This window comes from Melopsittacus undulatus, chromosome 12 (genome assembly GCF_012275295.1).
Source record: "Melopsittacus undulatus isolate bMelUnd1 chromosome 12, bMelUnd1.mat.Z, whole genome shotgun sequence".
NCBI lineage: Eukaryota > Metazoa > Chordata > Aves > Psittaciformes > Psittaculidae > Melopsittacus > Melopsittacus undulatus.
This window is the reverse complement of record NC_047538.1, coordinates 3,889,899-3,914,440: the sequence shown is the minus strand read 5'-3', so window position 1 is coordinate 3,914,440 and position 24,542 is coordinate 3,889,899.

Sequence of the window (24,542 nt, the reverse complement as noted above, 5' to 3'; positions counted from 1 at the left end):
TGGCTTTCTTTCCTGTCTCCAGGGCTTTATTCCACATGGACAGATGAACTGCTTTGTGTCTGCCAGATGCTGGTGGCACCTCAGACCCCATTCCCAGCCACCCAGGGCCACCTCCTCTGCACAGCCAACAATCACTGTGCTCCCTGATACCAGCTTCACCTTTAGGCTCCCTGCACACCAGGCTTCTCCAGTAGTCCTGAGATGAGAGCTGTTCAAGGCACTCAAAACCCCTGTTAGTTGTGCTGTGGGATGCAAATGCTCCATATGATCAAAGCAGGCACTTCCATGGTTGTTTCTTCTTGGGATTCCTGGACCAGAAGCCAAGCCTGCCTCTGGACACTGGCAGTGAGATGGGAAGTAAAGCAGAACAACCCACATCAGCCACCTCCAGAGTCCTGCAGCCTGCCTTGCAAGTACATTACAGCAAGTGCAAACACCCTGCAGCATCCCCAGCTTCTGCTATCCCAAACCACTGCTGTTAACAGCATAGCCACAGGACAGGCAGGAAATACCCCCAGCATCCTTTACCCTGCTGACAAAATGCACCAGTACCTGCCTGAACTGTTGGCTTTATTTCAAGCACATTGTTTCTGCTGGAAGTGGAAATCTCAAAGAGACTTAATTATAGAGCTGGGCAGACACGGGTGTAAGCCTTTGAAAGCTCACAATGAGGCACTTCCCAAAATTAATTTTGACGCTGCAAAAATAACCAAACCAAGCTCCGTTTAAAATGAGCTGAGTGATTGGGGAACAATAGTGAAACAAACTAGAACACCCACAGCCACTTTAGAGCTCATCCGGGGCTGCCCCTTGACAGAGAGGGGCACCCGTCAGGCACGAGCTGCCAGCACATCGGTTCCATGGGCACCTCGGGGTGATGCTTTCAGAAGCTGGGCTCTGCCTTTATCATTTCTCACCTTAGGAAATTCGGGAACAGGCCATCAGCATGCAAGAGTGGGGCTGGTGATGGCAAAGGTCCTAAGCCAAAATCTTCCCTTCTAGTTTTGGTTCTATATTTGGCTCTAGAACTGAGCATCCCCACATCCCCAGCTGAAGCTGAGGTTTAGTATTTGTTTCTCCTGCTTATGAAGTCCACCTCTACCAAGGGCCATGACACCAGGTAGGACTATTTATTACCTAGCATAGGTCTCTGTGTATGCAGTTTGGAGTGTACTTCCCTGCCCAGGAGCCGTGTTCCTTTGTGTGGGGTGTTGGATGCAGGACCATTCAGGAAGAACTGGAGCTACCCACCCAACCCTCTCTATTATATAAAGTAATAAAGAACGTGTTTACCTTGGGTAACCTTGTAGAATTGCTCTTCAAGCAAGCACTTCTCTGCCTTATTTCACTGAGATTTAACTCCCTGTAGGGTGTGAGAGGTCAATGAAAAGCCCTTCGTTAGTTCAAGGGTCAGCCGAAGATGAACAAACAAACTGAAGTTGTGTTTAAAAGCATGTATTTAATTAATGCTGTCTCAGGAGTTAATGAACTGCTTCACTTGGAAATTGTCTGGAGTATAATCTGTGTCTTGAGGGTAAGTGGTGAAGGGTCAGGGAGGACATGTTATGTATTTCACACAGAGAGAAGGACTCAGACATTGACAAAACCCAGCCTTTCATCAGGAGCTGCAGCATCACTGCAGGAAGGACCACAGCCAGAAGCAAAGGAGAAGCCTCAGCTCTCTTCCAGAGCATCATCTGCTCAGGGTCAGCAGAAGGTTGTTTGCTGCTCCCAAAGGTCCCTGCAAGCAAGTCCAAGCTGCACTCCAAGAGGAGCAAGGAGCTGTTTAGCACAGTCTCTGTGGTTTAGAGAAGCCGAAGCTGGCAGCACTCAGCATCACCAGGTGGCTCTGGCTGCCTCTTTACACCTAAACCAGACACAGTGCTGCTGTGTCATCTCACTGCTACAGGTTCAGATCTCAGTTTTGCCCCTGGATAGTCTTCAAGGGCTTGACCAAAATGTGCTATGCTGCTGCTTATGCACCTGAAGGCAGCGGGATCAGCAGCAAGTCAGGAGCAAGAGGTTGCTTTGCCAGACTGTAGCACGACTTTTCCCTATGCCACATATTCAAACAGTGTGAGATTTACTCAGCCTCCAGCATGGGTGAAGTTTGTTTTGCCTTTGGTTTGGGGAATTTGGGCTAAACTGAAGTCAAGCAGCTTCAGAAGGGAGCTCCATCAAACCCCAGGTATCATGGGCCTGAGACAAGTGCTCAGGAATTGTCAGGACATCCACTCAGTGGTTACCTTCCTCTTGCTCCGACTGACAGCAAGCTGCCTCTAGGTTTAAAATAGATGGGTTTTCCCATTCTATCATTGGAAACCATCTCTCCATAAGGCAAAATAAGAAGAACTCCAGGCTGATTTGATCACTCCAGCTTCCCCATGGGTTGCTCTGCTCTCCAGTGCCCCCATCCTGAGGACACAAAGCACATCACCCATAGCTAGCAGCCCCTGCATGGGTTCTGTTGTGTTGTCTGCGGTCCTGCAGGACACCATCCAATACACCATCCAAGGCTTTAGTCTGACTATAAGGCAAGGCACTGTCTCCTGCTTGGGCATCTGAGCCCACCAAGGCCTGTATCTTCTTTCCAAGCTATCTTTAGAAATACTCTTCCACAAACCTGGTCTTTCCCCTCTATAAGAGTGTGGCTGGAATCTTGAGGTGCCCTAAGAGAGTATTTAGGCATTCAGCAGCCTCTGAAGGGAGCTCTGCCGCTATCTGCACTTGTCCTAACAATGACATGTAATGAGGGTCTCTCATCCCAGCCTAATCACTGGAAGCATTACAGTAGACTCCATGTCCCTTGTTCCTCTCATGTGGCCATGCAAGAGGGCTTTCTTTAACATCCTACACTCCGCTTGTACCCTGGGACACTTGACTGGGTGATGATGCTAGCAGAAAGAGGTTCTTATCTGGTCAGTGGCCACATGTAACAGAAAGAAGTCCCTTCATCTTTATCAGAGGCAACTTCTTTTGTAGATACTTTCTGGCTTGCTCTTCAATATATGCATTCAGAGCAACAAGTTCCCTCAGCCTCAAATTTAAAGTCCATTTGCCTTCTGCTGCAGCACTGTCTTTGAAGAACTCACCTGAGCTAATAGCATGGTCACTTTCTTCTTTATCCTTCCTGCGCATCTGTCGGTGCCTGCAGACTCCTGCATTTGCTGCCTCTCCCCAGTCAGGGCGCTTTGCTTTCACCTCTTATCACAGCCCACGCAGCATCCAGGTGCTGCGCTGGCTTCATCCCTGCCCTCAGATCTGCTCTCATCTCTGCCGCGGGTCGCTCTGGTGGTGTCAAGTGTTTTCAACCGTGTCTAGGCAGGCTGCGGGCTGCTCACCCTTCAAAGCCATCACTCTGGACAGGGGGACTTCTGCTGCCTGGCAAATTCTAATTGCAGTGCCTGGAGTCAGCTCTGCAACCAGACCGCTCTCGCTGCCTCTACCTCTCTCTCTGTTTCCTGTTCTACAGCCACAGATCAGTCGCTTGCCCTTCTGAGGTTCCTCTTTATTTCAGTCCTCTCTGATTTAACTGTCCCTTTTATAGGTCCCATTTTTTCCATGGTGTTCCCGCATACCTCTTATTTCTGTGCCACAAGCCCATAATTAGCTTCCCCAGCCTCAGTCAACTGAAAGCTACCAGAGAAATCCAATGTTACAGAAGCAGCAAGTGTCAAAAATAAGGATGCTGCCCTCACATCTTCCTTTTCACTGCAACCTATTGCTCACAGGGGATGTGAGGAAAGCTGCCTGAACATCCCTCACCACACCGAGGAAGTCCAGCTCCAGAGGAGCTCCAGCATCCTTCCATTATACAGCAGCACTCAACTTAGTATGGGGCAGAAGGACCACAGCTCTCTCTTCCCAAGCGGATTAGACTGCACCTTTTGCCTCTCCAGATGTACCCCAACCTTTGGCAAGGTGTTTCTCCCAAGGTGCACGCGAGAATCAGCTTTTCCTTGTCTGTCTCAGCATTGTATCAGGTGCCTTGGAATGGGAGGACAACAGGGATGGTTTGGTGGTGCCAAAATCCCACTAAAGACATTGCCTACGTGGTTGAGACACTGCAAAGCAAAGGGTAATCAGCTGCAGCCGGCCAAGTAAAACTTACATCTTCCTGCTTATTTGGGAAGCTCAGTCTCTCACAGCAGAGCACCCATAGGCTGAGGATTTCCAGATCATTCTTCTCCTTTACCCAGAAGGAAACGTTGCTGCTCCAGAAGATATGAAGTAAAGGGGTAAGGTAAGCACACCAAAGAGGAGGGAACAGAACAGAAAGGACAGCACTGCCTTTGCACAGCAGATGGAGACCTGGCTCCTGTTCTCTCCTCTCTTGCAGGTTTACACCCCAAATCTTGCCTTGTCTTCAAGCCCAGGCAGGCAGATGTCCTGGCCAGGCTGTCTTCTCTCAGGTTCTCTCCCATGTACATTAAATGAAATGACCTTGTCCTGCCCTTCGGGCAAGGTCTGATCCATGGGGTTGGAAAATCATCCTGTATGCTCCCAATGACTTTGCAAGTACTTTAACCACAGCGGAAGATAGGAGCTGAGAACAACCCACATTCAGGGGTGGAAGATGCCCTAAAGCCTGGGCTCCAGCCCTGCACAGGGGAATTGTACCAAGGTCTCCCACACAGGGGACAACCTCCTGAATGGCCATGCTGGAGGACATAGGTCCTAAACCTAAGCAAGAGCAATTCTCCTGTCTAAATCATTTAGTGAATGCGGATAAGATGTAAGCATCATCAAGGAAAAGGCTCAGTAATCAATGGGTGAAGTCAAGGACTGGGCCAGGAATGATCTGCATATGCCTGATGGATCCACTTATTGCATCTCCTTCCCTCCAGCAGAGCTGATGCCAGCATCCCCCCTGCCATTGTCATCCTGGGGCAGCATGAGGGTCCTGCAGTGGGTGTTACTGCGCAAAGGAACAGCAATAATAAGCAAACAGCTTTAGACTGAACTCAGAGTTATTATTTGGAATCACTATGAATATCTCTGTAGCTCTGGGATTATCTTCAGCCTGTCCCACATTGGCACAAATTCCGTTGACCTTCCCACAAAGGCATTTTCTGCTGCCATAGGCAGTGCGGAGCAAAGATGGGGGCTGCTGGGGTTCTTTGGAGACCCCCAAGGTTTTCTGAGCCCCCAGAAAAGCAGAACAGAAGCCCCATGGCTCACAGCAAGGTGTTTCCAGACCCTTGAGGTCCCTGGTGAGCAGAGGAGGTGATGCTGGGAAGAGAAAGCAGCGCAGCAGGCAGGCTGGCCTTGCTGAGGGTTTGCTTGGGATCATAGAATGGTTTGGGCTGGACAGGACCTGAAGATCATCCGGTTCCAACCCCCCTGCCACGGGGGCTGAGCTCAGATCACAGCACCCCCATGAAGTCAAGGAGGCCCAAGAGGGATGCAGACAAGTGTCTCAAGCACCGCAGGGAGATGCCCCCTTCCCCTGAAACAAGCTGTCAGGCCTCCACCAGAGAGACTTGTCAAAGACAGCAGGCTCCGGTGGCGGGCTGGGGCAGCAAACCCCCTTGGGATGGCTTGATGGACAGCACTGGTGTGGATGCAGGGGCAGAGCTCCAGGGTGTGAGCCTGCCCTTGCCTGGGGAATGCCTGCCCAGGGCTGTCAGCAGCACATCAAGCCGAAGCATGGGCTGGGGGTGATGCCAACAGCTCTGTCTGGACATGCCTGCACTCACTGATGTACACATGCTGGTCCTACAGAGGGGATGAAGGTGCCTTGCACAGGGGATGCTCCCAACCCCATCTGTGGTGCGATGGCAGCTGCACCCGCTTGCCCTCTCACTGTGCTTCACACACGTGCTGAAGGTCTAGCTCAGCATCACGTACCCATGGCTTTGCCCTGGGGTATTCCTGGCTGCCCACTCTGGGGTAGCCCAGGAGATGGGAGATAACTCATGGGATGCCCCCTCAAAGACGACAGGTCTCCCGCTCAGGTTTGGAAGTTATCCCTTGCGTTTTCTGCTGCTTCAGCAGCAATGAAGATAATTATAAGCAATAATTTATTCATTACCAGTTAACCCATTTAGTCTGTCTAAGCCTCCTTCCCCTTGAAAGACAGGGATGTGGAGCAGAATGAAGCCCCCATAATCCAAGGGGAAATGGTTAGTGACCCGCTACACCACTTAGACACACACAGATCTATGGGCCTGAATAGGATCCAGCCATGGGTCCTGAGGGAGCTGGCAGAGGGATTTCTAAGCTGCTTTCCATCATTTAGTCCTCACTAACTGGGGAGGTCCCATTTGACTGGGGATTAGTAAATGTGATGCCCATTACGAGAAGGGCTGGAAGGAGGACCTGGGAAGCTGCACTTAAAACACAACAGGCTTGTCAGCTTGACCTGAGTACCAAGGGAATGTTATGGAGCAGGTCATGTTGAATGCCATCATGTAGCATGTACAGGATAACCAGGAGATCAAATCCAATCAGCATGGGTTTATGAAAAGTAGGACCTGCTTGACTGACCTGATCTTCCAGGACAAGATGACATGTTTAGTGGATGAGGGAATGGCTGTGGATGTTGTCTACCTAGGCTTTAGTAAAGCCTTTGACACTGTTGCCCACAGCATGCTCCTGGAGAAACTCATGGCTCGGATGGGTGTCTTGTTTGATGGGTGACATTCTGGATGGCTGGGCCAAAGACTGGTGATGAAAGGAGCAAGAATCTCATTGGCAGTGGTGTTCCCAGGGCTCGGGATTGGGGCTGGTTCTGTTTAACATACTGATGATCTGGAGGAGGGGATCAAGTGCATGTTCAGTGAGTTTGCAGATGACACCAAGCTCGGTGGGAGCATTGATCTGCTGGAGGGCAGGATGCTCTGCAGAGGGACCTGGACAGGCTGGATCCATGGGCTGTGGCTAACAGGATGAGGTTCAACAGGGCAAAGTGCCAGATCCTGCCCTTCTGAGCATCCTGTGCCAGCGCCTCAGCACCCTCACAGGGAAGAGCTTCTGCCTAAGAGCTCATCTCAGTCTCCCCTCGGGCAGGGTAAAGCCATTCCCTTGTCCTGTCCCTACAGGCCCTTGTCAAGCCTCTCTCCAGGAACAAGGGGTCCCCAGAGCAGTGATGCCTGCGGTCAACACCAAGACTCCCTTCTCCTCCTCATCCTCCTGCCACAGGATGACGCTGTGGGCAGCAGGAATGATGACCGGATGCAGCAGAGCTCCATGGGGCAGGGGATGAGGGATGAGGTCCTGTGCAGGCAGCCCCCAGCTTCGCATGAGGCCACTGCAGTGCAGCCTGGCCCCGAGCACGCTGCACAGGGCTGCTCCCGACTGCCGGCCTCCCGCTGGGCACCAATCTTCATCTCTTTGAAATGCACATTAAAATACATGAGCCACACTCTCTGGCCAGGGCTCCCAGCACTGGATAATTGCTTCTTAAGTGCTTTCTAAATGCAAACGGCATGTCATTCTTACCACCACTGCCACCTCCCCTGCACCCAGTCTTTGATCTTCTACGTGTCATGACAATATTGCAATTACCCCGTCAGTGTCGGGATGCGGAAGCACTCCTGGATGTAAAGTACAGGGATGCGCTGGACTGTGGAGTGCTGCTCTCCCAGTCCACACATATGAAGGGTCAGCAAGAGTCCTTCAAGCCGGGTGCTGGCCAAGCCCCAGACTGCTGGTGGATACAGAAGAGCACCTGGGAGTCACCAGAGAGGAGCTCCAAAGCCTAAAAGTCGCTCACTCCATCCCTAAACCAGCTTCTTTCTGATTTTTTAATTTGTGGATAATGCTGGGAGGAAGAAAGAAGGAAGAAGGAAGAAAATAAAAACCTGCATTTTTCCAGCTTAGTCCCACAATGTTGATTTAAAAGCAGTGTTCCCAGACATGGCAGAAAAGCTGAACTCTGATCCATCCACCTTATCCAGGCGAGACACAGCTTTGGGGGCAGCAGGCAATGAGGCTGCCCCACAGCTTGCCCTGAGCTCTCTATGAGCATTGCTCCTCAGAACTGATGGAGGACCTACCCCTGGGACCATCCCAGCCACTTGGCCCTGCTTCCCGGGCCCCAGCCAGGCCATGGGACAGGGAAGATGCTTTACAGTGAGGTGAGACAACAAGGCAGTGTTGTTTAGTGAAGGGTGGCTAGGAGAGGCTTAGTGGATGCAGTGAGAAGGGAGCAGCCCTCAGGTCTTCTCTGTACCCACCTGTTCCATATGGCCCAAACTGGGATACTGAATCTGGGGTCCAACCATGGACACCATTTAAATCATAGAATCACAGACTGGTTTGGGTTGGAAAGGACCTTAAGATCATCGCCTTCCAACCTCTGCCATGGGCAGGGACACCTCACACTAGACTATGTACCCCAAAGCCCTGTCCAGCCTGGCCTTGAGCACTGCCAGTTGGCACAGGAATGCTGTGCAGAGCACCTCCCTGTGCCTTTTGACATGTCACACCAGCAGCACCAGGAAATAGAACCCAAAATGATGTGAATGAAGCTCTACAGGAGCAGCGTGCATCACATGCACCACAGCACTGTCCACAGCATCACCATCCACTGTCACTGTGTGGGTTCAGGGATATGGAGAGGTGGAATGGCTTCACCACCAGCTGGATACCAGCCTCCAGTATGCCCAGTGTGCCCAGCAGAGCAGCTCCATGGGTAGAGCCTCAGAGACCTGGTCACTGGCTTCAGCCTGCAGGGGAAGGACAGAACAACCGCCCCATCCCACCCTGAAGTCCCACATTGCTTTCTGACACTGGGGAAAGGTGACAGAAGAGACACACAAAGAGATGGCATCAACACTGCTTCCCTTCCCTGTCCATTCTGGGTGGGTATCTCCCTTCTGAGCACTCCTGAATCCCATGGACCGATCACTTGAACTCGGCCAGAAAGCAGTTTCCTGCCTCCGTTTGCAAGGAGGGCTCCTTCAGATCCCCAGGCACCTCTTGCTCTGTTGAGGGTGACTGGTGGATGCATCTTCCCTATCCCATTCATTATTATCTTCCATCTCACCGTGTTCTCTCTCATTCATCCCCTCTCAAACTAAATAGCTCCTTTCTTCTCTCTTCTCATGTGGAAATCGTTCTCCACCCATTATCATTTTCATGATTTCACTTTCTGCTGTATCCTCTGTGATGAGACACGAGGATGCAGCTGTTCCCTGTTCATTTCTGCGCACGTGGAACATCTCCCTTCACGCTGGCGTGTCCTGTCTTAATGCATGTGGAAAAACTCATTTCCTCCTTTTTAGTGGCGATCCCATCCCCCGGTGAGAGCTCATTGCTGCAGTCCCCAGACCCTGTGCTGATGCAGGGGCATTGAAAAGCATTGTGAGGGTCTTGTTCCCAGCTTCAGGTGATGCTCTTCTTAAGCTGCCCCATTGCCCTCTTTAATTTGCTTCTTTCCATCCTCTCATGCCAACACGTGTCTCCCATTAGTTCCCCATCAATTTGCTCCTCAGTACCAAGGCTCAAGGCAGCACCTCAGTGGCATTTCCACCATGGTGTGGTCTCATCTCATCCATCAGAGAGCTGCCAGCACCGTGCCAACAGCACTTCCATCAGGCCAGGCTCACACTGCCTGAATCAGCCTCTCCATTACACTCAACAGGGCAGTGCTGGGACCCATCTCTGCTGCAGGGCAGCATCTCTCCCACCCAGGATACAGCCACAGCCAACCTCACCACTTGCAGAGTCAGCTGCTTGCAGAGCTGAACAGACACTGGGGCTGGCACATCCCTGATAAGGTTCTTTTTCATTCTGCAAAACAATGTCACACTTCTTATCTGACACAAATCTGAAGTGTTGCTCCAGTCCTTCTCCAAAGCAGTAATTTAACCCCCAGACAGGTCGGTGTGAACTTGGGTAATTATATCCAGAGCTGCCTCCAGCTCTGTGATGTCTGTGGGTGTTACAGGTCCTCTGTCTCTGCAAGGTTAGTGGGATTAGATACATCATCCTCTCATGAGATGGTGGCTCAGACCTGGAATATAAATGAGCCTCTTCTCCAGGCTGATATGTCACCCTTCTCACACAACCCTCCGAGCACGGTGCAATGCTTCACACTACGTTTCCCCTGTGACAAACCAAAGCATCTGCAGCTGCAGCTGGTCTTTGGTGTCTTCCAGTTCATGGCCAAATGATTATTGAGCTTGGACCCTGCATTATGACCATGTGTCACACCAAGCCTGACCAGCACCAGCAGCAGAGCCTGGTGGGGCTCATGGTGGTTTCCCCTGCCAATGCCCTGCCATAGCAAAACTGAGCAATGGAAGCACAGGGTTAACCCTTTCCACCCTGTCCCTTTCCTGTAGAGCCAGGTCAGGTAACGAAAGGAACACTGCAGAAAGTGCCAGCCTTGAGGACAGTGCAGGGGGATGCTGTTCTGCCATCAGGGAGAACTTGTGCCTAAGAGCTCATCTCAGTCTCCCCTCAGGCAGGTTAAAGCCATTCCCCTTGACCTGTCCCTACAGGCCCTTGTCCCAAGCCCCTCTGCAGGTTGCCTGTGGTTTGTGGTCCCCCCCCCATGTCTAAACCTACAGCATCATGAGCAAGTACCTGGTTTGAGCACAGCAGATAAGGTGGAGAAGGTGAACAGATTCACACCATGACTCTTGGAGTGAGTGTAAAGGGCAGTGACATCTGCAGCAGTGGTTGTCTCACTTGGCTGCCCAGCTGAGGGCCATGGGTAAAAGGAGCAGAGGGAAACATGCCCAGGATGGAGGAAAGGAAGAGAGGATGAGCATGGAACCACGGTCGACATTTGCAGGCTGATCCCAGCAACCTCCTCCAACCCTGGCATATCCCATAGCCACTCTCTGGTGGCAAACCCTGACACTGGAGGGAAAACCCACTCATCCCTCAGGCTACGGCAGGGGAATTGGAACTTCCCAGGGTCGAGGACAAAAGGATGGATGAGGAACCCCGAACATCAGCATTGTGCAGAGTGCCTGAGCAAATTTCAGGTCTGATCTCTGCATGCCTAATGGAAAGAGATGCCTTCCCACACAGGCTGTTCCACTGCAGCAGGGACAAACTCGAATGCACGCCGAGGGAGGCACGCAGATGCCAGCATAATTAGCCACAAAATAGACTTTTCAGCATCGCACAATGACAAAGGAAGACACAAAAAGGCCTGCGTGCTGATAATTCCTCAGCGCCTCGGTGACAAGGAACTGGGACAGGCCTGAGCTTCCACTGAGCCAGAGGAAAAGGTATATTTAAAAAGCAGATTATCTGGTTAAACAGAGGGCAGGGGGCTGAGCTGAGGGATAAGGGGGGTGTCTGTGACAGCTTTATTAGGCAGCGCCTAACGTCGGAGCGATTTCACGGTGGGGCTCAGGGCAGTAGGATGACTCCAGGATCCATGGTCTGCACTGTGGAGCCTCAGCAGCACGGTCAGACTGGCTTAGATGGCCACTGACCCCGGCAAAGATGCTGCAGGAGACAATGGATGCAGCAGGGATGCGTGCAGGGGGTCGCCAGGCTGCTCATACCCCTAGGGTACCACTGCTGCTGTTGGTACTGGCAGTCCTGGCCCCAGTAGCTCCTGGATACAACCCTGCCCTGCCTCACAGATGCCTTCCAGGATGCACTCACCTGCCTGCTCTCTGTGTCTTTTTGCAGGGTTTCCTCAATGCTCCTGTCTTGGTTCTTGTGTCTTCTACTCACATAGTACAAAGACTGCCAAGCTGGCAGGGCATCCATGCAGCTGATCCCAGCCAAGGATGGTCTTCATCACATCTCCAGCACTGTCTGCATGCAGAGAGATGCCACCTCCAGCTCTCAGGGTCCTGCTAGCTGCTCTGGCAGTGTGCCTTGCCCCACATGAGCACCTTCTCACACTGACCCCTGCATCCCTTGTCTCCCAGAGATTCAGGAGTGCACAGCTCCAGGGTGCATGGGCAGTATGTTGATGGGTTGGGATCATGTTCATGGAGCACACACTTTCCTTCTCCAGGTTATTCTGCCCTGCCTGGGCAGTGACCCAGCCTGGCATCAATGTGGAATGGAGCACTAGCAGGATTCTCACCACTAAGAAACCTGAACTAGGAGCATCCCATTCCCAGGGACAGGGTACCAGACAGCATGTGTGAAACACAGCTTTGCCACCGTGACTCCTGGCCTAGGTCTCCGGGAACAGCTATAAACAGGAACGGGGGCACTTGAACCAGTCTAATCCCAGATTTTACATGAGCTGAACAGGTCCTGATCAGCTTGCTGGGGCTTACAGTGGGATTGACAGCTGCTCCCACGCCACCCGGATGCCCCGGCCAGCCGGAGCAGCCCTGAGTGGCTCCCAACATCCGGACCAAGGCTTTCCTGTGAGAGGAGGGCAAGCTCGGGTGCTGGGACCGGTGCTTAAATGTGTCCGGCCATGGCTCTGTCCACAGGCATCAGACAGAGGATGCAAATCCAGGTCTCTGGGAACAAAAGGCTGCAGCGCCTCTGCCCCCATAGCTGCCAGCTCAGCGTGAGAGGACTCCGCAAGGCGCAACGGAGCCAGCGATGAAGCTGTCTCTGACAAGGGAAACTAAAGATGTAAGAGGGAGCATGAAATCCTGGGTGACAACCATAACAGGGGCAGCTCCAGACATGAGAGAGGGAGCAGGAGCTGTGCCGCATCCAGCCGGGAGGCTCTGCCGCCTTTGTGGAGAGCGGTGCATGCAGTGATGGGGAGCAGAACCAGTGTGTGAGATGGAGACAGACCTGGTGCTACTGGTCCCATCTTTCACTGGCACCAAGGTAACACATTGCCCCAGCCCTGGCCATGCCACAGCTTGCAGGCTCCATTATCTGGAGCTCACCATCTATTGCTACGACCCCAATGGAATGCCTTGAAGCACCGAGTGGATGGGAGCACACAGGGTGCAGGGCTGAAGGCAGACAGAGGAACCCACAACCTACCTGCCATTTTTACCTGCTACAAGAGCTCATCTTCCCTGTGCTGTTGGCTTGGGTGACCAGCTCGGACAGGAGATGTGTGCTCATTTCCCTGTGACAGCCTTCCCTCTCCCATTATCAGATTAACCCAGATTGCTTGAGCCATTACATCGCTGTGCCAAAACCCCAGAGGGTGCTGCCCGGAGCCCCCCATCACCCCCCATCTCCCCATTTCCCCATTGTGTGGCTGTGCACAAGGACACCAGAATTTCACCACCCTCTCTTTCAACTTTTCCCCTCTCTTTCCCCCCTCCTCTCTGTAACAAATCAGTGAAAAGAGGGAAGAGAAGAGGCTCCAATGACAGATGGAGCTGGCGCTATCATCTCTCTTAACTGTCACCGAGAAAATCACACGGCAGCCACTGAAATTCAAATTAGAGTTTTGCTGAAGCTGCTAAAACTCATCAAAAGATATCTTTGAAGTCCACTGGCAGGCTGGTCATTTCTTTTAAATTAGTCCCTGTTGAAAATGAAATTGCAGGGAGTTGGTGTATTAGCATATTGGAGTGCGAGAGACAGCATAATACTGCCTTTCCAGGGAGCAGAGACAGTTTGTTCCTGCACAAAGCCCGCACTCAAACCAGGCTCTTATTGCATTAGGTTAAATGAATGAGTCCTTTCAAAGCTCCCCATTAAGGGGGACGGGCTGGCACTTGGAGGGAAGATGGCAAAGACAGGTCAGTGCTGTCCCTGCATTGGTGCCCTCAGAGCCAACCTCTGGCTGCAGCATCACAAACCCATGTAAATGAGGCACTGTCTCGTTAGCAGAACCAGCCTGGTGACAGGGAAGAGGGTCCTCTCCAATCCCAAGCCAGGGACCGGCAGTTTCCAGAGCTGATGTGATGTTCACAGCTCTCTGAGCGGGATGCAGGGCCAGGATCAGTCCCACACAAGCAGGTCTGGTCCTCCAAAACCCTGTCTTTTTCCATGCTGTGCTTCCTTCCAACACCTTCCAGATAGACTGGACTCAGCATTCTGCTGCCCCAGAGGTAGCTGAGCCCCAAGGAAGGGCTATGGAGACCCCAGGAGCATCCCTAGGAAGCTGCATCAGAGCCAGCAGGATTCCAGGGCAGATCATCTCTGACTATTTGGCACTGGTCTGAAAGAGGACCCAGGAGTGGATCCTCCTAACCTGAACCTCATGTGCCTTCCATCTCAAAGGTGCCTGTCTGAGATGAGCGCAGGCATCATGGTCCTCATGAGCATGTTGGGACTAAGGGAAGCACACTGAGACACTGGAAACCAATGCTGGCCACAGTGGGGTGCTGACCAGTGGCCCTGAGCTCAGCTGCAGCACCTCCCATTACTGAATGCATCTCAATACAGACAAAGCTGGGTTGACATCCTCCCCTCTCCCAAGAGCCTGAGCACCGCATTGCCCAGGAGGCAGCAGCCACTGCTAGCCCAGGGCATCCAGTTTCCTCTGCCTGCCCTGAATCTCTAAGCAGAGGTTTCCCTGTCAGCCCAACACCTTGAGTTGTCTGCTGCTTTCCAATTGAGCTGTTTCTCTCATTACCGAGCTCCCGTGATGGGATTTTGAGTGGCACTGACTTACACTCCTGCATCCTTCCATATAACATCGTGGAGCAAAGAGCTATCGGCTGCAGACTTCACACGGCTCTGAGAGGGACTGGGAGCAGGGCAGAGGCAGGAATTGCTGCCAATCTCCCCCTTCATGAGCTGCAGGAGAAGGCAGAACTCTCCCCAGCGCATGTAACCTGTGACATTGTCCTGGGTTAATGCAAATTGCACTGATACAGATGGAGAGACGAGCTCCTGCCATCACGAGCACACACAGCACTTGCTGAGCAGAGGCTTTTGCTGCAGGTTTTTGTTAGGAAGGTCGCTGCAGTCCAGGCCTGAATGACTCTTCCGAATCGTTAGCTGCTTACTGTGGATTTGCCCTGGATTTCTGACAAAGGGGCACAAAGAGGCTCAGATCCAATCTCACAAATACACCATCGGGATGCGGAGTGAGAAGCTTTTCCTCTGCTGTCTTGGATAGCTCGTGGCATTCAGCTGCATTTCCCAGCATTGGTTGGGTCCAACACCAAAATGGGGCTCTGGGGGTCATGCAGACTGTGCTGCATAGGGTCCAACCACCCCAGTATCCAAGGCAGGATCAGCAAGCAGGGAAAGCAGCACCAGGGTTATGAGAATGTGTTTCTGCCATGGAAACCAAAATCCACTGGGCAGGAAGAGGGCTTGAAGCAGCAACTGCAGTTTGCTGAGGATCATCATCATCCTCTGACTTGGAAGGCAAAGCAGTGCCCAGGGATCACTGGGCACCAGTTGCACCACTGTTGCTTTTGGCAAGCGGGTCTGCAAGCAGTGGCAGGAGGGCAGCAGGATGGCCAGAAAGCCATGCCAGAAACAAATCTCTTGCAGCTCTGCGGGTTGGACCTGGATGATCTTCAGGTCCTTTCCAACCCAAACCAGTCTGTGATTCTCTCCCTAAAGTGATGCCAAAGGCTGAGGTGCGGCAGCTCCGATTCCTTTGCTTTTCCCACAGCAGCAGTGCCAGGGCAGCAGCATCCTGCCCTCCTGCCCCAACTGGGGCAGACATCTCCATCACTCACCCTGAGCACCAAAACCCACCAGGCATCAATAACAGCAGCTGCCAAACTCTTTATTAGTGCCCCTGTAGTGCCCGGCTCCCAGGACACCAGACACAGGAGAGCAGGAAGCAGTACAGGGGCCTCTGTTCCCATCTCAAACACACAGAGGATTGCTCCTTTCACTTGCTCTGTGCAATGAGAGGAGCATCCGGTGCTTCCTCCAATCCATCCGTTGGGGATGGAGAGGATGGCAGGGACCGGAGAGCCCGGGCTCAGTGGGGCACAGCCACCATCATTAGCTCTGCATTGCATTGGCTGCTTCCTCCCAGGGAGAAAGGCTTTAAAATGTCATCATTTTCTGCTTTGGTGACCCAAAAGTCGGTCACGCGCTGAGCACTCCTTGCGTTGTAAGCTCAGGCATGGGGAGGTCTCCAGCTCAGACCCTGCTTGTGGGGATTGCAGGAACAGGAGCTGGTAATTCCAACCCCTGCCACGGGCAGGGACCCCTTCCACTGGAGCAGCTGCTCCAAGCCCCTGTGTCCAACCTGGCCTTGAACACTGCCAGGGATGGGGCAGCCACAGCTTCTCTGGGCACCCTGTGCCAGCGCCTCTGCACCCTCACAGGGAACAACTTGTGCCTAAGAGCTCAGCTCAGTCTCCCCTCTCTTGGGCAGGTTCAAGCCATTCCCCTTGGCCTGTCCCTACAGGCCCTTGTCCCAAGCCCCTCTCCAGCTTTCCTGCAGCCCCTTTAGGCACTGGAGCTGCTCTCAGGTCTCCCCTTCAGGAGCCTTCTCTTGTCCAGGCTGCCCCAGCCCAGCTCTCTCAGCCTGGCTCCAGAGCAGAGCTGCTCCAGCCCTCGCAGCATCTCCATGGCCTCCTCTGGCCTCGCTCTAACAGCTCCAGGTCCCTCTTGTGCTGCTGCCCCAGAGCTGCCTGAGCCTTCCTCATGGTCTGGTTTTCCAGGCAGGAGCTGCTGAACGCAGCCACAAGCCCTGGCCCTGATGGGATGGAGACCTCGGTGGCCCTTGGTGCAAGCAAACATGTGAGCAGACTGCTAATGCCAGAGGCTGCCCACAGGAACACATCCCTCGAGTGGTGGCTGCTCTTTATCAGTCCCTGGCAGGGAGAAGCAGCCCTCCCAGTGCTGTGTGCAGGGCAGGCAGCCCCTCATCCTCAGGATGGGTTAGGGGACAGGCTGACAGGTACCCCCCACTGCCACCCCTACATGGAGATGGCAGCTCTGCTGCACAGCTGCAGCAGGGAAATAGATGGGGATGAGGCACAGGGACCAGGTCACACATCCCATGTGTGCAGTTTAAACCCATTGTACAGCTCAGGTGTGCCAGATGACAGCGTTGGCATCCATAGGATCCTCCCAGTCCCATGGCCCCACAGGGCTCCATATGGTCTCTGGACACTGCACAGCACAGTGGGACAACCCACAGCTGGACCAGGGAGCAGCCTGGGCACATGGCAGGGTGCTCATGGCATGATGCCACCAGCATCCATCCACACCAGTTGTGCAATCCCATTGTCAGCAGGAGGCAGATGGACACCAGGGTGTAGGCATCATGGTCAGGAGCAAGAAAAGGCTTTAGCTCAGCATCCTGGTTTTAATGTCTTGATGCAAAACCGAAACCAATGAACCAAAGCTCCACAGATGCACCAAAATGGACCAGGGATTGCTCCCAGAAAGTCCCATGTCCATCCCATTGCACAATGGATCTGGGTAACTCCAGCACTGGCTGCATCCTAGTTCTTGAAAAAGCCCTTTGGGATGTTACCACCTCTCCACAGCGTTTGCTCTTTGTCTACACACATCTCTCTTTGCAGCACCAATGCTTGGTGCCCAGCTCTCCTCCACACAAACCCCCTGTGTGCCACTGGGATGTGCTGCTCCAGGGATGTGGCTTTTCCCTGCGGTGTGTGACCAGGGCCTGAGGCACCACACATGGCAAAGGGGAGCCCAAGCAGCCCAATAATGCTCCCGTGAGCAAGATCTTCAAAGGGACCAAGGAAGAAAGGGAAGAGGGATAGCAACATTTGTTAAGCAGATTAACTTTGTGCCAGAGTAGAAAGGCAGCTGCTGTGCCACAGCTGGAGCAGGGAGCCTGCCCTGAGCAACACAGCCCTTGCTGCCATACAGCAGGTATCATTTGACCCTCACTATCTGGGTACCATGTCTCCCCCCATCATTTCAAAGAGACAAAGAGGAGACTTGTCTCTTCTTCCTGAAAGATAAATGCCTCCAGATTGTAGCCACTCGACAGGTCCACTGAAATTCATCAGTTCTGACTTGAAATGAAAGCTGTAATAAATCTCCCCGTTGAATAGGAGATCAAAGGCAGATCATTAGAGCTCTTGGATTACCCAGTGAGAGTGCACTTCCATCAGCTGCTGTGCTGCTGGTTCCCCCGTGTCCAGAACGACCCTTTCCATGGTGGAGCTTTGCATCTACAGAAAAGGACAATTGCCCTTCGAGGAGGTGTGTGTTGTGCCCCTCTTTGCCCTCACAGAGCTGCATGGCTCATGGCCACATCCTGGGCAACCACACTGGTACGAGCAGCCACACAGCATGGAAGGGGACATTGCTCAACCACAGAGCAAGCAGAAGAGGTTGGTATTGGCCCAGCCCCCTGGGGAAGCTGTTCCCCACATTACAAACTTCCTGCATCTCCTTCCCAGAGAAGGAAAATCCATGATCCCAGCTTGGTTGCCCTCCTTCAGTTAAAGACAGACCTGAAGATGCAAGGTAGAACCAGGCAGCACTTCAGTGGGACCAAGCATCCACATCAGCCCTGGCTCTGAAGGGATGTGTAAGGCTGCTGTGTTCACTTTCCACTAGTCTATGGTGAGTCTCCATGATAAGTTCTGTGCCCACCATGGATCAGAAGCCACCTCTATCTCAACCCCAGTGGTTGGTAGTAGACTATAATGGGACCATGGTCTTCATGGGCTGCACAGGGAAAGCTGTCCCCCTTTCCTAACCCTGTGTGGGCTAACCCATTCTCTCTTCTTGGACCATGAGGTCAAACCCAGCCAGTCCCCATGGCTTCTTGCTTCCCTCATTTCAACCTCAGCAGCCATCTTCTCCATGACACATCCAAGCTGGCATCTGCCTGTGGGTGCAGGGGAAGGCTGTGGAGCAGGAGCAGAAGGTGAAGAAGGCTTTAAACTGCAGGTGGTGACATCCATAAAGCTGCTGGTCCACCCTTCCTGGCTCCTTGTCCTGCTGGCGATGATCTCCCAGCCTAATGCTGATCTGGTGAGACAGTTGCCCCTGTGCCAGCTGGAGGGATGCTGGAGAGCAGATACCCCAGGGTCAAGCCTGGTTCTCTGATTGCTTTATTTCTCTAACAGTATAAGGCAAATTGCTCTTTCCCATTGCCCTGGCCTGTGGGATGTCAGGTTTACACCACAACAAGGTGGCAAACATCATCTGAACCCCCCACTCCAACAGCACCCAGGGAGCCAAGGAGGACACTGGGGAGGGACTGCTCCATGCTCCATGCAGAAGCCACACAGAGTGAGGTTTATCTCCGTGCAAAACTTGCCACACACAACAGAGTGAAATTCATTCCTGGAGAGATATTTCCCCCTGCTCTCCCCCCCTTACATCCCCACCGAGACCAGGTTTGCTGAGCTTAGCTCTGAAATGAGGGACCATAATAAGTCCATTAGCTTCAGAGGAGTTATCCTGAGCACACAGTTTGACCTGTGATCCCTCATCTTACAAAGGGCTAAAAGCAGAGAGGATGGAGCGGTGGAAGTAAGTGAGAGACCCTCGGCCACATTGCACACAGGAGGACACGGCTGTGATGTGAAAATCAGTGCTGGGGTGAAAGAAAGGTTATGTGGGGCTTATTTCACCGTCTGAAATGTGTGGTCCTGGCAATCCAGCTTCTCATATTACAGCTGTCTCTGTGCTGAGGGATGGGGTATGGGGCATCTCACACTAAAGGGTGTCTGGAGACATGGGGTACCTGTGTTGGGGAGTCCTGTGGCTGGGTGCCTGCTATCCTCAAGGTGTCCTCAGATGCAGGGGAGATCGGAGGGTCCAACCCCACAGCACGAGGATGTGGGTGTTACAGCATCCCAAAAAGAGGCCCTTTGGCTTCATTTTCAGTAGGAGCAAGCCTGGCTGGATGCAGGGAAAGGTCTGCAGGTGAGAAGAAAGCAATAACAAGGGTCCCAGTGCTGTGGCTCTGACAATGAAGAAACAACCCTGCAATTTGTAGCTGAGCTCACAGTTTTGGAAGCCCATCTCCTGGCTTTTGAAGTGCAAACCAGCACAGCATCCCCCCCACTCACAGCAGACACAGCCCTTTGTGTCACCTCCATGGCAGGAGGTGTCCGGGACCCCATGAGCAAAGCCCCCACTCCAGACCAAGCTGCTGGGCAAGATCAAACACAACCCATTCCCCAAGCTCCCCCCTCCGCCTCCTCCAGCTGCCCGATAATCCCCTGGGTTGAAAGGGAACCTGAACCCTGAGTGGTTTCATGGGATGGGAAATGGAGCTGAGCCCCCAAACCCTCTTTGTGCCGGGATAATGGTCACGGTGCCTCACGGCCCCACGATGTCCCGCGGCACTTGGCTGGGAAGATGAGCTCCGGAGCTGTCAGCGCTCGGAGCATCCATCCAGCATAACCCAAACTTTGTGTTTAAGGTAAAAAACCGAACCAAAACCGAAACAAAAAACCCCAAAAGCAGCAAAAGCAGCGCATGTCTTTGATGTTGAATAAAGCTTTTATCACAGAGCCTTCAGTCCCGGTGAGCAAAGGGGATTATCTTTCTCTCACACAAAAGTTCACCTCCCCGTGCAGGTCACAGGAGGAAGATTTCACTGGGGTGGGAGGCGTTTTCTATGGGGCAGTCACCCCCAGCCCTGCAGGCAGCAGCTCCCAGGGAAAGCTCTTTATGAGCTCACCTATGGCCTCACATCCTTTCGGCTGCAAAGGGAGGAGAGGGAAAAGTATCCACAAGGAAGAAGTGGATGCAAACACCCTGACAATCAGCACGAGAGACCCCAGCCCAGCATCCTTACAGCTATCCCATCGCCCAGCAAACAGCTGGGATACAAAGAAGTCACTTGAGGCCATGTCCTGACCCAGACCCCAGCCTGGATGCAGCCAGAGCATGGGCTGAGATTAGTTTAGATAGGAATATGGTCCAGACCTGGCTGGGGCTGTCCCCATGGAGCAGCTCCTCACACAGGGCAGGCTGGAGCCACAGGGTCATCCCTTTCCCCATTGATAGGTTAATGCAAAATGTGCTCGCTGCCTGCACCGAGGGTAACTGCTTTCTTTACCAGGCTCCCTGCCTTCACCTCCTCTGCCTGCACATCAGGCAGGCAGTGCCGTATAATGGGAGCTATCCCCTGATCCCAGGATCCAGCAGGAGCAGGAGGCAGCATCAGCACAGCCTGTGCCAGGAGGGCACGCAGGCATGGTGGGGCTGCCAGAGCTGCAGCACCCATCTCCACACTCCTGTAACAGTCGGGAACCACAGGGAGCAGAGCTCCATCCCTGCCATGGGCATAGCTAGGAAGGAAGGATGCAGGGAGGCCACATTCCCTGCTCCCGGGACATTAATCGAAGTGACAAATACGCCTTGACATCAATTATGTTGCTTTCTTGTTCAGCCAAGAAGTAATTAACTTAAGTGAAGCAATTAGGTAAACTTATCAAGTGAGGTTTGCGGTACCTTAAGCAAACAGCTAATTGGGCTGAGGGATAAAAGAGGATGGGGACAACACACACCCAAAGGGGACGAAGGGGTTCCCAGGGACTGAGGCTGCCACAGCCACTGGCTCAAGGGGCAGATCCTGCTGCAGGATCGTCTGGAGTGGAGCATCCTTGTACATCCAGGCCAGGTCATATCCCCATCGCTGTCCCTCCTGCTTGGCTCAGGACATAGGTGAGAGGAAAAGACACAGCCCCAGGGCACTGGGAAGAGCAGAGGTAAGAAATGAATCGAGCGATCGATGGGGACCCCCACCGTGTACAAGGGATTCAGAGAAACAGTCTCAAAGTGTTTGCTGATAACAGCAGGTGAGGCAGAGGATGGAGACTGATGCTCAGTGATGCTGGATTCCTGCAGGGACAGCAAGGACATGGCTGTGTCTCATTCCCAGCCTCCCACACCAGAGGAGGAAGAGAAAGGGTTGGGATGCTCTGCTGGGACAGATGTGTGTGCAGTGTCAGTGTCCCACAAGGCAGTGGGACATGGCATGGAGAGAGGTGCTGGGCTTGGAGCCCCCATGGCCCAGAAACACTGCTGGAAGCTCCCAGCACCCATCACATTATAAAGAGACTTGGAATTCTGCAAAAGCTGCCTCCGGAAGAATGACCAAGGGTCAAAGCAGCCCCCATGCACCAGTCTCCTATCATGAGTGGACATGGATACTGCACTGCTGCTGTGGGTGCATCCGTGCCACCGTCTTGGCTACGGTCACTTTTCAAAGACCCACTGAGGTTTTCTTCTCCATGGTGCCTCCAGCCCCTTTTCCCACCTTGCAAGCCAATGAACTATGTGTAGTTCAGGTTTAATTCCCAGATTTCAGCAGAACCCACACCACGAGTCGTTCTTACAGCTTGCTCAAGGTGTGGAATCAAAACGCAATCCTATAAATCATTAATGCACCCCCGTGTCGCAATGAGGCTGGAATATTTTAATCACTGAGTAATGAAGTCAATACTCACAAATCCCAGCTGTCATTAAAAGAGCTGCTTGCCTCTGTGCACCCAGCAGGAGAAGGAATTCTGCAACTGGACTGGATATGCCTGCTGGAAGGGCAGCCGGGAGGAGTGCAGCAGCAGTGGGACACAAGGGGATGGGGTTTGCATCCCTTTGTGGCTCCTGATGCTGTGGGAGCAGCATCATTGCTAAAGGAATACAGTTAAGCTTCACTGCTGCGTGATTCCTGGATAGGAATAATGGTGACCTGAGTGCATTATGGCTTGGGTGAGTGATGGGTTCTTAATGTGACCACCACCAGGTTGCTTGCCTTGGTACCACAAGAGATATCTCCAGCCCCAGTGAGGACAAACTGCAGCATGCCCAGACTGAGAATGCTCCATTTAGAGCTGGAGAGGCCCTGGAGACAAGGCCAGGTACCATCCTAGAGCTGGACTGACCCTGGAGACTGCAGCATAGAGAACATGAGCAAGGGCAGAGCTGGAAGGTGGTGAACAGAAGGCAAAAGGGCAAAGTTAAAACAACTCTGCAACTGCTGGGGTGTGCCTGCAGGCAGCAAGAGCCATTGCGTCCCCGGCACAGATGGAGCATGTGGATTAGAGCCACAGCAACAGTGCGGGGGGAGTACCACAGGGTCCCATCAGTATGGTTGGCTCTGCCAGAGGAAAGGGGGACAGGAGTCAAAACATGACTGAGAATACACAGCTTCCCCAAATAAAGGAAACCCCTGGAAGGGCAGCATCAGGCTGGAAAACAGCCACAGCCAGCATGGAGGCTGGACACAAAGAGAAGCACCTGTATGTCTGCCTGTTCCCAGTTAGGATGCTCAATGGGGTAGCATGTAGAAGCACAGCAGGACATTCAGCCAGTACTCTTCTATGGGTGATCATCAACAGGTCCCAACAGATGTGATATATGTTTCATAGAATCATAGAATAGTTTGGGTTGGAAAGGACCTTAAGATCATCCAGTCCCTTAAAGGTCCCTTCCGCCCAAACCAGTCTGGGATCCTGTGATTGGATTTCATAGGTGGAGCATCCTGGAGTCTATGTCCAGAACTGGTCCCCTGAACACAAGGGTCCTGGACCAAGTCCTGCCAACTGACCTCTAAGTTCATTCCAACCTGGACAACACCCATAAGCTGTGACAGTTTTGTTCTCCAGCCGGTATGACCAAAACACTCATTTAAAAGCTGAACGGGGTACAACAATATTCCAAAGGGATTTCTTTCCCCCATCAGGCTGCTGCAGAAGGGTTTGCATGGGTGGCAAAGGATTTTCACCTTTGGAGCATGAGACTGGTCGCTTCTGAAGGGAGGACCCTGAGCGAGCCGGCCCAGCATGGCAAATCCCATTTCCTCATCGATTTTCTTGAAGGATGCTCTGGAGGAAGCTGGGTGTATGCACTCGTGTGAACAAGGGATATTAGAGACTCGTGCAGCGAGATTATAACCGACACCGAAGGTCGTTCTCTCCTAAACCCCTCGTTTCAGGCGTTAACAACTTAAAAAATAATGGAAAAGGATTCTTTGTGCTGGAGCTGTCTCCGGCTTCATCCCAGATGAAGGTTTTTGGGGAGAAAACAGAGATGAAATCTCCATGGATGTGTTCTGCATTATTTGAGCTTGATAAAAACAGGGAAGCAAGGGGGAAGTGCTCCCTGGTAATTCTGTTTGTCATAATCCTCTTCCTCCATCATCCTGCCCAGCAACAGCCTCTCTGTCCTGCCACTGCTCCTCCTATGAGACTGAGCACTGATGAGTAGAGCCAGGAGAATATGGACCAACCTATTGAGCAGAGACCTGCCCCAAACAAGACCAGCCACTGATCCCAGCTTCCTTCAGATTCTTTCTGCTTTCCATGTCGGAAACATCTCAGCTCCTTTGGCATTTAAACCAACAGCAGTTAATTCCCCCTCAAATTACAGGTCCCCAGCCCTGGGATAGGGATTGCTCCCAACAGGACACCTCTCCCTGCAAGCACCAGGTTTGAGTACAGCCCCAGTGACGGGGACAGAAGGAAACTGTGTTCAACGGCTTTGCCAAGGTGAGCTGCAGCTCCCAGAGGGAAAGGGGAGCTCAGGGTCCCTGCGGGCTGTGGAGCTTCGGCAGGGGAAGCAGCCAGGCAAGGCTGGAGAGGAGCGCACGGAGGAGCGCAGGGACCCAGATCCCTGCCCAGAGCAGCTCCAAGATGCTCAAAATAATCTCTTGGGCATTTGCAGTTCTCTGCCAAGTGCTGAATCATCCTCCTGCAGTGCTTGCATTAGGAATGCAGGAGCTGTAGAACCTTTTGCAGCGAGAAACAGGGAAGGGGGGACAGGTAGCAACACACGAGCAGTAACGTTCTTTCTGTGCTACCTGCCCCATC